At 43.1% G+C, this 14593-nt stretch overlaps 1 protein-coding gene across 10 annotated transcripts in view; it reads right to left on the minus strand.

Annotated features, from left to right (window-relative positions):
* Positions 1-14593, minus strand: part of LOC126267252 (protein bric-a-brac 1-like) — a 1659048-nt gene that overhangs the window by 1333594 nt on the left and 310861 nt on the right. For all 10 annotated transcript variants that reach the window (XM_049972274.1, XM_049972281.1, XM_049972280.1 and 7 more), the window contains exon 5: positions 5725-5764. The gene's annotated coding sequence lies outside the window, so the exon portion shown is untranslated. The remainder of the gene's footprint in view (positions 1-5724; positions 5765-14593) is intronic.

A 14593-nucleotide genomic window follows, 5' to 3' on the forward strand; every position in this document is an offset into this window, starting at 1 on the left:
CCATACGTTTTTAATTACTATATGTTACATATTCACTATGAATTAGACTGTGACAGTTTACCACAGATGCAATACAAACGTCAAATCAAACTAGATGTTAAGTACCAAAGTAAAATTACAATGTCTAATTGTAAAGATGGACAACCACCACATATGCAGAAACTCTCTCCTTTCTTGTATTCGCAGTTCACTCGAGAAAGGCAACAACGCCGAAACAGCTGTTGTAAAGAACATTAAACTTATTACAGCTAGTCTGCACGCATCATTTTCAAAATGTCATACTAAGACTTGTACTATGCTGCGGGCCCAATTGAACGTAAAATATTTTAATTTCGTGCTATTTATAAACAGCCGTGCTACAGACCCCTTTTGTAAAGGCTAAATAAATTTTTCTGTTATTAAACGACAATTTTTGATCCGGTACAAGAGTTAATAACAGAACAGCCACACGTGTAGGCCTGGAAGGCTCCTTCCCTCGTCCTTCGCGATGTCGCGAGGAGCGAGTCCAAAGCCTGAAAGTGCTGCCGCTTCGCGATATGCAGCGCGAGAGCTAAATGATGCCAAGCTTTACACCACTGATAAGCAAACGAAACGATTATCAGCAGACCCGTATAAAAATTCGGTACCGCTACACTTGTAAAAACGTCTCGATAAAGAATCGTCTGACCCGCAATGCCAGTTTAAACCTCTACTCCTACACCAACGATGAAACGCTACAGTAACATAACTGGATTCAGGAAGATCCTGTCACAGGACTGGAAAACGTACATACAGTCAACGCACCTTTTCCTACAAGTTCCTTTCGACTTCTGTACGTATCTCCGTAAAGATAAACCCAGGTAAACATTGCGTAGGTCACGAGAAACACTAATTTATTGAATGGCTCCAAGTCTGTCTCCTCATTTAACAACGCCTAAAGGTACTTAATATCACACTAACACAAAACTTGCGCAATTCTCCCTCCTGACGAAGATTGGAGGAAAAAGAAAAAAATATAGGTCTGAACCACATACAAGTAGAGGGAGGCTCAGCATCGAATTTCTGTAGGCTTTCTGTACTAGAAAAAGGAAACTTCTGGTTCACTGTAGTACAATTTGAAGTTCTTAGCCCTTGGCAGCTAATGGGCTGGACTGCTACCGCAATGAACACAGCAATGGGAGCCCGGGCACTGCCAGCCACCACTGTGTTGCCAGTTACGCTGCGCGAAGTATTGTGGCTGAACAATGAGGCTATTACGAGTGCGGAAATTTCACCTATTTCGAGAAAAAAAAATGCAGGTTTTTAATATGCTGAAAGACATTCCTCCAGACATCCATATCATATATGAATTTCAGTATTTTCCCTCGAGTTTTGTAGAGACACTGGACTTCACGCAAGTTGGATATTGACAGAATTACAGATTTTTCCACGTGATATTTATAGGAGGTCGAGACTTTAATTTTCCATCGTCGCGGCGAGAGGAGCGTTGTGAAGGCTGCCTGCAGGAACTGCACGTCGCGAGACCGCCACCGCCTTGGGCCGTAAACGACAGATGCCAAATATTTTAAATCAAAATACAACTTTAAGCGAAAGAGACATTGACAACTTTTGGGCAAACAGACTGAGGGTACTAAGTGAGTGCGCATGGTGAGTGCTGCTTCCTGCCTGGGTTACTCACACTGTGAAATTTCACTTTACGTGCTGGGATAATATATAACGTCACAAAGAGCCCGGCACGCTCCAACTACCATCCTCGCCAAGGACTGTGAATCTCCCTGACAAATCACTTCACGCGCATTACGACAAACTCATCATTTCAAGCCACAGTCAAACGCGAGCTTCGATAGCTGAACGTCCCAAGTCAGAGCTATCTACCAGGCAGACTGAATTTAACATAAAATTACAGCCATAAGTAAACTACAGTGATTACCAGTCAACGCTGACATAATCGTTTACTGGCTATACCAATTTCGACACTTAACTCACTCTCAATACCCCTACGAAACAAGAAACAATATACAAAGAAAGGTTTAAGTGTTGCAACCGTTTTAGCCAGTAAAAGATATACGTAGGTTGGAATTTAAATAGTGGCAACACTGCTGTGGAGACACTATGCAATGGAATCTATCTTCGTCGCTGATAGCACACGTTGATGACATACCTACCTTACCTTCGAGCATATGGACTCACCCGTCCAACGTCACCAGCGTTCGCACAATCGAGGGAAACACAGTCACTTGTGAGCGAACGGTCTAACGTTACGGTGTCACTATGTTTTCGAAACAGGAGCAACGAAGCTGGATCAAGATTGAATATGCCAAAGGTCGTACAGCACGATAGTCTCATCAAGGCCTTCAAGAGGAGTGCGGGGAACCGGCATTGCCGTACCGAACAGTGGCACAATGGATAAAAGCCTTCAACGAAGGTCGGCAAACTGTGACAGACACGCATCGGGCAGGTCGTCCTACGTGTCTGAAGAAGTAAATGCTGTTACCGCGTTAGTGGACGGTGATCGACCCCATACGATTCGAGGGCTCGCCCACGAAACCGGATTAGCGCATAAGACTGTGCTTCGCAACTTGAAGGAACGCCTGGGCATCCGAAAAATTGTATCACGAAATGCAAAAATGAATGCATTAAAACGCTGCTCAGACGCACTTGGAGCGCTATGAGCGCGGAGGAGGGGCTTTCTTACGCAGTATCGTAACACTGGATAGACATGGGAGACATAGTACGAGCCAAAACTGAAACGCCAATCCAACGAATGGCGTCATTATGGGTCGTCGCGAAAGTCGAAAGTTCGTTAGAGCCCCAGTATGGTGAAGGTTATGGTGATTCTCATGTACGACTGTGATGGTGTAATCCTAACGCATTACGTTCCTCCACGGCAGACCGTCAATGCTTAGTATTACTGTTCGTTTTTGGAGCATCACCTGCGACCAGCTTTACGAAAGAAGCGGCGACACTTACTGCGCAACCCACCCATCTTTTTTTGCACGACAATGTGCGGGTGCATACAGCGCAAGCCGTGGCTGCCCTGTTCGGTCGATGGGACTGGGAAGTACTGTCCCATCCACCATACTCCCCAGACGGTTGTCCTTGAGACTTTGATTTGATTCCGAAGATGAAGGAACCACTTCGTGGCATTCGCTTCAGAACTGTTCCAGAGATTCGACAGGCAGTAGACCGCTCCATTCGCACCATCAACAGAACAGGCCCTGCTAACGGTAGACTACCTCTTCCACATCGCTGGCAACGGGTTCTACACAACGCTGGTGACTACTTTGAAGGACAGCAACAGTTGCAAACATGTACCTCTTTTGTATCGGTTGTGAATAAATAGTTGCCACTATTTAAGTTCCAACCCTCGTATATGAGCATGGACTGGTAAGTTCTGTAATCAAATGTAGTCTGCTCACTGATGCTCTATGCCAACAAAATGGCAAATATATAGCCTTAATTACAGTCCCAATTGTATAATGTCTCCTCTGGTCACTCGCCAATACGGGATAAGAAATGTTAATTACGTGCCTTCTCTTTAAATGTTATATGTAAATTGAAGGGGGATCACTGCCAACAGCTGCAACGGGCCATTACGCGGTATCAGCGCCGACGGACGAAAATGTGTACCGGACCGGGATGCGAACCTGGGATCTCCTGCTTACTAGGCAGGTGTGCTAACCACTGCGCCACCCGGTACCCAGCGATATCGCAACTGCACGGACTGTCTCGGCACGCCGCACGTCCGATCTCCTGTGGGAATCTGACTAGCGAACAGGAGTATACTGGATAGGGACCGCGGATAGGTGGCGTTCGATGGAGGTGTGGATCGGAAGTGAGACGTACCGAGGTGGTCCGTGCAGTTGCGATAACGCTTTGTCCCGGGTGGCGCACTGGTTACTGCGCCTGCCTAGTAAGCAGGAGATCCCGGGTTCCATCCCGATCCGGTACACATTTTCATTCGTCGCCGCTGATCCTGCTTAATGTCTTGCTGCAGCTCATAGAGTGACCCCCTTCAATTTACATACATTGTTTCACAGCTGCTGGATCTGCGCCTTGTCCGCTCTTTCGAAGGAACAGACATTGTGATTAAAAAAAAAAAAAGCTATTTAAATGTCACTGGCTTCATCGTTCGCCTTTGCAGGGTGATGGTATGGAAAGCGTCGTCGCCCATAGCAGTCCGACAGTAAAGGACCAGGTGACATCCAGCGTGTTTTATTAGAACGTATCAAAGCGTTACCTCACAGCACATCATCATCTCTGAGAGTACACTCCGCTCTGTTTGCTTTTAAAGTGAGCTCTCGCTTTTTCTGATCTGCACGGTGTCGTAACTGCCGGTGTACCCCTTTCTTTGAACGTGCCTTCATTAGGTACTTCGACTTGTCCAATGATTAGTCATTCTACCGTTTGGTCAACCCGTTGGCATCTTTCTCTTTCGTACCAACCTCCGTGGCTAAGATATCTAACGCACGCCTTTGCTATGGCTCGTTTGGAAGGTGTCCGGTTCGAATTCTGTCGTTACAAGTAATTTTCATCACCAGTATCTGGTCGGCAAGGGGAGAAGTGAACGTGTAAAGTTCCTGATGACCAGACTTTGCACGAATAACCTGTATTAAATTCCAAACCTCTTCGCAGTGTCTCATGCAATAAGGGTAATATGGCAGTGTTCAGCCCGACTGTTCCCTTGATGCTATTCGACAGGAATAGGCAATGTGCTGAAACCCTGCTTCACCCAGCCCTTCTCTCTTCATAAAACAACACAATTACGAAACCACATTACTCTCTCTCTTTCTCTCTCTCTCTCTCTCTCTCTCTCTCTCTCTCTCTCACACACACACACACACACACACACACACACACACACACACACATTACAGTTGACTATACTCAATAGACATATTAAAGGTAAAATTCTTACACGCCGCGTAGGGAGGGGTGCAATTTGCGCGAAGAATCGATTAGGCTTTTCGAGTTTCCCAACCAAAAATGCCAAATGCCTCTTTCTTTCTCTCTGTTTCTCTTTCGTAAACAGATGTTGCCTTTCAATTTCAGGTTCCTTCTACACAACAAATTGTCCTTGACCATAAGCGATTTCCAAACGGCAAGGACAGAGCTTGTCGTGTTGCTTTATATGAAAAAATAAGCAAACTATTTGCTAAGCACTAAAATCTTATGGCAAAAGTTTCGATATAACGCATAAATTAATTTCAGTGAACCAGTCAGTGAGACGCAACGACATTTTTTAAGTGATAAAAATTAACTTACTTTAAAACAATAAAAGCAAAGAAATTATTTCATTCATTGGCATGATGACATGTGAATAAAATATATCTACTGGAGCATATACTTACGCACACACGTACAGCTGAACGCACAAAAACTGTCTGTATCCAAATATGGATGAGTATATATATCAGATACGAATATACAATTATTTCTCAACAGCAGGATAATTTCTAAGCAGAATACAAAGAAAAAGACTTAATCAACGTAAGATGCCATGAATTTTAAAGAAGACTGGAGTAACAGAAAACATTATTGCTAATTGAAAGAACAGGCTTTGATTTCCGAATAATTATTTCCATGGCATAACATTTTACGTTACCTAATATTCGTTCAAAAAAACTAAAGTAGGAACACAAAATCAATAGTTACAAATCAAAATCACATTTTTTTTCACGGTTTAGCGACTAACACGCCGAACACGGTAAAGCTCCAATAAGCTACACAACCACCGTTACTTACCACATAAGGCGCCCTAAATGCGGTTGCAGATCACGTTCACCTGTAATGAACACAAAGATTTCATTATTTCAGAATTCACTGTGATTAAGAATCCATACTAATATTATAAATGCGAAAGTAACTGTGTCTGTTACGCTTTCACGACTAAAACGCTGAATCGATTTTGGTTAAATTTGGAAGGGAGATAGAGTGAACGCTGAGAAAGAACACAGGCTTCTTTAAAAAGTACGTAATACAGCATACTTATTGATTTGAAGAATATAATTCAAAATATGGAACAATAATTACTCTTTGAAAAAGCTATTTACTCTTTGACTTTTGAGCTTTATCATATTTGTAAATATGCTTTTATTGGTTGATATGTTCTACATAACATGATTCAAGGTACACAATACAATGCATACACAACTGCCAACGTGTTTCGTCCATACTTCCAGATTAATACCAATATTATTAAATGCGAAAGTTACTCTGGCTATTGCGTTTTCACGACTCTACCGCCGAACCGATTCCGATTAAATCTGGCATGGAGATTGCTCGCACCCTGAGGAAGACCATAGGCTATTCTAAAAAGCAGTATTGTTTGTATGAGCATTATTAACTTTTTAAACGTGGTGTAAGTGAATGGGATGCAGGCGACGCTGGAACGAAGGTGGGTGACTCTTTGTTTCCGTGACTGCGAATGCAATGTAACCGTGCGCGCGGTTTATGAGAGTGAGCAACTTCGTATAGATGGAGAGTTTTGTGTTGATACAACAACTAAATCAGACGGTAAGCCCGAGAACCATATTTAAAACTACTGCGATATGCCTGGAAAACGTGTCTGATTTAGCGCATAGATCAAAGAGAGCTCGGGCTGCGATTGTTACTCGAACACAAGAAACCTCGAAGCCATCCGAAGTCTGCCGGAAGTTGAATGCAGAACGTCAGGAGACGTTAAGAGCTACTGAGACACTAGAACAATCACATGCCTGTCGCATTTTAGACTCTCAGCGTCAACGCTTCTCACCTAACTTCCAAGACGCTGGAAGACTCGCAACGACGTCATTGAAAGTATGTACGACAGAGAGATGTCGTACCTTTACATGTGGAAGAGGCTTTTGGTGAGCCTGCATTTGATAACGATCTGTTAGTTGAGTGTTGTTGTTGTCTTCAGTCCTGAGACTGGTTTGATGCAGCTCTCCATGCGTAAAGCTGCATGTCCTCGGGAAAAATTACGGCTGTAGTTTCCCCTTGCTTTCAGCCGTTCGCAGTACCAGCACAGCAAGGCCGTTTTGGTTAATGTTGCAAGGCCAGATCAGTCAATCATCCAGACTGTTGCCCCTGCAACTACTGAAAAGGCTGCTGCCCCTCTTCAGGAACCACACGTTTGTCTGGCCTCTCAACAGATACCCCTCCGTTGTGGTTGCACCTACGGTACGGCCATCTGTATCGCTGAGGCACGCAAGCCTCCCCACCAACGGCAAGGTCCATGGTTCATGGGGGGAGGTAGTTGAGTATGTAAATCACAAATAGGTCATCTTAGCAGGATGGATCAAAAGTGCAAGCACTATAATGCATCGAAACGGAATGAATAAAAGGTTTGAGTGTGTTGCTCTGTTAGCAAAATCTCACATCCAGTACTGTGTGAGCATGAGGAACACTTAAAAACACTACTTCTGTACGAGTGTACTAAATCGAGGCATCTTTTAAATATAATTAGAAAATAAAACGCGTACTTTCAGATTTGACACAGCTACATACCAGAAACACACTCATTCTTTTCTTACATACTGCCGCTGTATAGTTTTTTATACATACCTCTTTTCAACACTATAGACACGGTCATTACACATTAGTAGCTGACTTACCATCAGTCATTATAACAAAAATATTGATATGCGAGGGCAGCCGCGAGTAACAGCTAGAATACGTAACGTATGTCGGAAAAATCTAAAATTATATGGTGACTGTGGCGTTTAGGAATTTTCGACTATAATACTACATATATCCCATTTACCTTTCTTCTCCATCCTCCATCGCACCATACTTAAGACATAGGAAAATCTTTAATATACTCTGGAGTTAGAAACAGCGTCTTTTACGAACAACATACCCATAATGTATTATAAAAGCCACTAGCACTTTCCTAGATTACAATTTATAAAACGCAGGGCACCAACTAATAACACTGACGACTAATCATCTAAACCGATCCTACACTGCAGGAATGAACACGCCCACCCATAATTCACGAGTCTGATAGAGGGACATCGGTTTTTTTCCCGTGTGAAGCAGTGTTATGCTCAACGAAAGAGACTACGGAACAAAACTGTGTAGAGAGAAACACAAAAATTAATGCATGAACGTAATAATATGAGTTACTTGTTCCTGCTATATCAAGTTTCAGTTAAGGGGACATTTATGTTCTATGGCACCAATGTTAAATTATCGAATTTTGTGACCCATTATCTTGGAAACTTTTTAAGACACCAACTTACCACTTTAATTGTATTGTGGGGCACATTACCCTTTCTTTTTCAAACACTCATTTTTTTACTGAATTTTCTAAATAAATTAACATAAAAACGAAACAACTCAGGATATTTTCATTATTCTAGTTCCATATATGTTGAATCTCACACTTGGCATGCTGTGAAAATTTTAGGTCTATACGATCAGTACGTTTTTAGAAAACGGGTCATTTATTGGAAAAAATGTAGTTCAGGGATAGTGAGGTTTAAAACTTTGTTATTACCAATTCCTATACAGACCTACATTTCTGCCTTTTTTCTGCACTAGAATTCCTGGCTCAAAGTCTGTCTCTTCTTCAGTGTCAAGACCAGTGCTTGCCTCCTCCTTTCTTTCTTGCTTCTTTTGTCATTTGCTGAGTAGCTAACAATGCTTCACGTACACGAAGCTAATCCAGTTCCCGCAATTCTTTAGCTGTGTTCTGTCTAAATATTACCCCCAACTTTTCCAAAACCTTAAGTCTTTCATAGTTACCACCACTGAAAGTTATTATAGCATCAGACACTGTCATGAGGCCAACAAATACATTTTTAGGCACACGGCACCACACAACATTATTGAAGTACTCATTCACATTCTGGATCTTCCCATGTAAACACTTCTTTAGTAGCTCAGGATTTGCCAAATCTCTGTAAATAGATTTGATCGCCTCAATTACTGCCAGAGGAAGAGTATGTTTATTTGTAAATTCATGCAGGGTGACAGAACATTCAGCTTGCCAATATTTACACGAAGTGTTTGGTAGACTTGGACACAAAGTATAACATGGCTTTTCATCGGTTGATATTCGATGAAAGAAAGTGCTCCACACAGCTCTTTTCTTCTCTAAGCCTTCCCGTAATATTCCTGTAATTCATCAATTACTTTGTCCGTTAGTCTTCCAGCACATTTTGTTGTCTTGCCATCAGACAGTTTTGTGTTTCAACGAAAACTAATATCAGAAACGAAGGACTGATTTGTTTATTCGTAATGCCAACTTCTGAGACGTAGCAGTAGGCAAGGTATGACTGCTCACACTGTCCCCTTAAGAACAGTTCCACCAAATTTGGAACGGAAATGTTGCTGTAGACAAAACTAATGTGTTGGTGAAGCTAACACAGTAGATATAATATCAAGAGAATACACGCAAAATAAAGAGGATAAGATACAGACAAAGCACGATTGACTACTATGCAACGTATTAAAACATCACTAATCCAATCTGAATGTAAAACAAATGTCCATTTTCAGGAATATCTGTTTAAATGGTTATTCTAGATGATAAGAAATAATTGCGGAATATGACCCGTTCCAGAACAAAGGAAAAAATAAGCTATGATGACTATAACGTACCTATCACAAAATTTCTCACCTCCAGGGAACAACACACTAATACACTGTACATACTCTAGCAATGATAACAGCCCCAATTCGACGAAAAGGAGATTTCACAAGTTTCTTCAGGTATGCCATACGCAGCTGAAGCCACTCATTGATGATTAAATCCCGGAAACGGTGGTGATGATTGTACGTTTCATCTGCTGTTCCAAATAGCAGCGGGCATTTCATATGGGATTATGATCGGGTGAGTTAGCAAGCCAGTCGAGAATGAGAGTTCGTCTAACTTAGAAAGTATGTGTGAGCACTGTGAAAACGGTTGACGTCACCTTGAAAACGGGAGTGTCCATAGTACACTGATCATTAGAGACTAGATTATATGCATGTTGCATATGCATTTGCATATTTGGCTCATTTTCACCGGTTGTTTCAAAAATAACTAACAATTAGTGACAATGCATATTTTCGCTCTATCTTTACAATATTTTAAAATTTTTGACGGGCCGTCTCTAGTTCGATCTAGTTTTGATGTCTCACAGATTGACCGCGACTTAGAACTGCGTGCATTAGCTAACCGAGAGGTCACTGCCTAGCGAAATTATTACAGAAGAACAGAAACAAGCAGACCGAGTCAATGCCCCTACGCCTACGCCCCCCTTAATTCCCTGCGCTGTCATACCGTCCGGACGCGTCGGCAACAATTAAATTAATCTACGCAAGCTGTTAGTCGCACGTCCATTGTTACAGTTTAGCTTTCTATTTACTTGTACACAGTTGCACATGTTTACGACGTGTAACGTGCAACGTGTTGCGCACCATGCCACCCGAAAAAAGAAACGCCGTTTCGTGGATAGCTGATGATCCTGAACATTTACATATGACGTAATTGTTTCATATTGTCGAGATTGCGCGAAAAACGTTTCGTGCAAAACGAAGTTTCAAACAGATCAGCACGCAAAGGCAAATCTTCATATCGCAGGAATGCAGAAGAAAGGACCGCAACAACTTCTGACAACAGCAACTTGCGGTAGCAAGGATCTGTCCAAAGGTAACCAGAGAAGTCGGTTTGACAAGGATCTATGTGAAGCATTCATTGCAAGCAATATTCCTCTACACAAACTTACAAACCCTATCCTCAAAGGCTTCCTGCACATATATTGCTTAAATCAAAATACACCACATGAATCAACATTGCGTAAAAATTACATACCGACAATTTACGAAAATGTCCTGGAAGAAATACGCAGCGAACTCAAGGAAGGCATTATCTGGATTTCAGTTGACGAAACTACACACACATGTGGCAGTTACATTGCAAATTTAATTGTTGTTGCTTTAAAAGTAGGGCCTTCTTCTTCCTGTTTAGCGGCCTGCAAAGAACTTAAAAAAAGTAAATCATTCTACGATCGCCAGATTTGTGAAGGTGGGTATTAGAAAAATATTTCCACTATCATCTGCAGATGAAAGGGTGTTTGTGTTTATTTCAGATGTTGCTCCCTTTATGATCAGAGCAGGGAAAGTCCTCCGAGTATTTTATCCCAATTTGATTCGTGTGACGTGCTTTACTCATGGGCTACATTGCCTTGCTGAATAAGTTCTTTCCACTTTTGTGAATGTAAATAAATTGATTTCATCCACAAAGAAAGTGTTTCTAAAGGCTCCTGCTCGCATCAAGACCTACGAAAAAAAAACTACCGAATGTGTCTATTACCTCCCGAACCTGTGATAACTCGTTGTGGTACGTGGGTCGAAACTGTGTTGTTTTACAATGAACATTTCGAGACGATTAAATGGGTAGTAAACGACTTCGATAGTGCTGAGGCTTTAGCAGTTTGCCAGTGCAAGGCAGCTGTTAACGATTCCGGAATTAAAAAAGACGTTGGTGTGATTAGCACTCATTTTTCCGACATACCTGCAAGTATTACAAAGCTTGAAACTCAAAGGTTTGGGGTTGAATGAATCTATTCAGTTAACGAATAAAATCATTCTAGTGAACTACTCATTGCCGGAGGCATTCCCAAGAAAACTTAAAGAAAAGTTTGAAAACATTACAAATAATAACCCAGGCTTTGAACCCTTGTGCCAAATTGGCTGTTTTACCAGCAACGGTAAGTGCCAACATGGTACCCGAATTCAAATATTGCCCAGTCACCTCAGTTACGTAGAACGGTCCTTTTCTGCTTACAAAAATGTTTTGAGTGATCGAAAACACAACCTTACTACCGAGCACTTGGAACAGTACTTGGTCGTCTATGTTTACAATAGTAGAAAAATGTAAAATAAATTGTAAATGATGCTTTCATCCAATGGTATTAATTAAAAGTTAATGCTGTTCAAAAAATTCATGATAGTACGTTTTTTTTAATATTACAGAGTTTTTTTAGCGTGTCCCTCTGTGTGCGATGTATCTCGGAAGTTGGCCCTGTACATATCGATCGTTTCGCTGCGACTCATTCCCATCGCATCCGCTTGTTATCGTCAACAATAGCAAAAAAGGAACAATTCTTGAAACACAGTATGCGTCCCCATTTTGCAAATTTCTAGAAAATAGGCCCCATTTCTAACCTCTACCAGAAAGTATTCAGAAAATGCTATCAGCGTTCTAAATGTACCGATTTTTCGCGTGGCCGGCACTCTTCCTTGTAACTGATATGCACAGGTTCGACGCACGCAGTGACTACCATGTCTTTTTTATTATTTTATCTTGCATATCTCGACTTTTTTCATGCATTTTACATGCATATATGCCGGCAAATATCAAGGTTTTTGTGATGCATATAATCCAGTCTCTAGTCATCATTAAGATCTAGAACAAAGAGAATGTTGAAATAAACATGCTCAATCGTATATATGGTAACATGAGCGAATGTGAGCTGAAGTCATGGTACGAAAAATAGGCCCAAATTGATCACAGAACCGCCTACGGCCTGAATGGCACCATCCGAACTTGACGGTTATATGACCAAAAGGTTGCCTTTCCTCATATGAAAAGAGATAAAATCGCAACACGCCTCGTGTGGTATCATACAGAGATTGTGTTGCCACATCCACGTGGGCAATGCGAATCGATGCCACAGACATTTGCGAGGGCTCGCTCCAATCCGCAACGACGTGTGGGAGGTGCTCCACAAGATCGCGCCTTCTCTCTCAGAAACAGCAGCATCCTCGAGCTGAGATCAATGTGGTGTCGAGCTTCCAACAGGTCTGCCCAGTTGGAAACCTCAGCTACAGCTGTTAGCATCATGGTACTGGGCAACGTCACAGTAAAAGTTTCTGATGGACTTGCTCATTTACATGCAGAACAAAAAGCTGATCTGAGCACTATGGGACTTACCTTCCGAGGACATCAGTCCCCTAGAACTTAGAACTACTTAAACCTAACTAACCTAAGGACATCACACATATACATGCCCGACGCAGGATTCTAACCTGCGACCGTAGCAGCAGCGCGGTTCCGTACTGAAGCGCCCAGAACCACTCGGTCACAGCGGCCGGCTGACACGAATCCCATCGAACATTTATGGGACATAATCGACTGGTCAGTTCGTCCACAAATCCCTGCACCGGCAATACTTTAAAAAAAGTTGAAATGACTCTGAGTACTACGGGACTTAACTTCTGAGGTCATCAGTCTCCTAGAACTTACTGCTACTTAAACCTAACTAACCTAAGGATACCACACACATCCATGACCGAGGCAGGATTCGAACCTGCGACCGTAACGGGCACGCGGTTCCAGACTGTAGCACCTAGAACCGTTCGGACACCACGGCCGGCGCAATACTTTCGTTATTATGGACTTCTATAGAGGCGACAACACTCAATATTTCTGCAGGGAACTTCCAGTGAGTTTTTGAGTCCCTTAAACGTCGAGATGCTCCACTACGCCCGGCAAAAGGAGGTCTGACACGATATTAGGGGATATCCCACGAATTTTTGTCATCTAACTGCAAACGTAGTTTCTGTTTTCTACGATTCCACAGCGACGTGAAGACTTTAACTAGCAGTCGTTTCGCTCCCATGATGGAGCTAGAGAAAGTACAGTGACGAAAAGAGACGGAACTACGTAAGTCTGAACAGATGGAACAAACAAACAATGAGTCGACAGTAAATGTAGACTGCATAGAAGTTCCGCTTGTAAGAGCCTCATCGAACGTTTTCATTCGCCCCTGCTAGCTCGTTACGAATAAAATGACAATTCTATTCGACAAAACTGAACCTGCGCGCAAAACGACAGCATGCGGGTCGTCCGCAGCGCGCGCGCCGCTCGCCACGGGGCGCCCATTCTGCTGGCGAGCGCGACACTTGAATTATAATCGCCGTGTTTGTGAATCAAACGCGGCGGCCCGGCCGGGCCAGGGTGCGTCGCAGCCGCCGCCAGCGCCGTCCCGCTGCGAGGCGCTACCGGAGGCCAACTTATTACCAAACAAATAATCGCGTTACGGGGCGGCAGCGGGCGCAATATCCTGCGACAAAGGCGTGGCAGCAGGCGGCCGCGCCGCGGGTGACCGGCGCGCCGCGGCACGGCCGGCGCGCGCTTCCGGCGGGCGACAATCACCGCGCAGCGGCGCCTCGCGGAGCTGCGCGCTGAGTGGTTGACAAACAACTTGCAGCCCATCCGGCCGACACCCTCGCCGACAGATGTGTCGCGGCAACTTACACAGATTGAAACTCTCGTCTGCGAGCCGATCGGTGATTTTCCTCCTCGCTCTTAACTCGAAATGGACCTATTAAGGAGCACAAAATCCAATAAAGTCTTTGATGTGGCGGGACAGCATCGATGCTCCTAAACTGGACGCAGTTGTTTCGACTAGAGTTTTAAATATCAGGTTACGCAAAGAATCACTGACAGGTGAGCAGACGTAACATAGTTGAGTAATGCACTGACGGAGAACAGCCGCAACATCGACAAATAATTAATGTACAGTAATGTACACTACTGGCTATTAAAATTACTACACCACGAAGATGACGTGCTATAGATGCGAAATTTAACCGACAGGAAGAAGATGCTGCGATATCCAAATGATTAGCTTTTCAG

This window comes from Schistocerca gregaria, chromosome 4, assembly GCF_023897955.1.
Source record: "Schistocerca gregaria isolate iqSchGreg1 chromosome 4, iqSchGreg1.2, whole genome shotgun sequence".
Lineage (NCBI taxonomy): Eukaryota > Metazoa > Arthropoda > Insecta > Orthoptera > Acrididae > Schistocerca > Schistocerca gregaria.